Raw genomic sequence first — 387 nt, forward strand, 5'->3', positions numbered from 1 at the left:
GGGCGAGGCGAGGCGCGGCCCGGAGGTGAGCGGGGGTGACTCTCGCAGGAGGCGATCGCTGCCGGAGAGATGGGAGCGAGCGGCGGCGCTCCCTTCCTCTGCCCCGGTGTGTCACCGTGCCTCGCGGCTCGCCCGGCCATCTGTGCTGCCCGGGCTCAGCGGCCACCCGGTGCCAGGCAGCGCCGCTCCACTGCGGGCAGGTGGAGAGTAAAGGCAGACAGATGCCAAAGGTCGGGTGAAAATGAGCAAATGTAGATGCTCGCGGTAGGACTAGGAAAACACAGACCAGGAGACACTAGTCTGACAAGTCCAGGTCATGTTTGGCATAACCCAAGCATGCTGAAACTTTTTAAGTGCCCCAGATTTTAATGAAGGCGGTCCTAACGT

Source organism: Taeniopygia guttata, chromosome 3 (assembly GCF_048771995.1).
Source record: "Taeniopygia guttata chromosome 3, bTaeGut7.mat, whole genome shotgun sequence".
Classification (NCBI taxonomy): Eukaryota; Metazoa; Chordata; class Aves; order Passeriformes; family Estrildidae; genus Taeniopygia; species Taeniopygia guttata.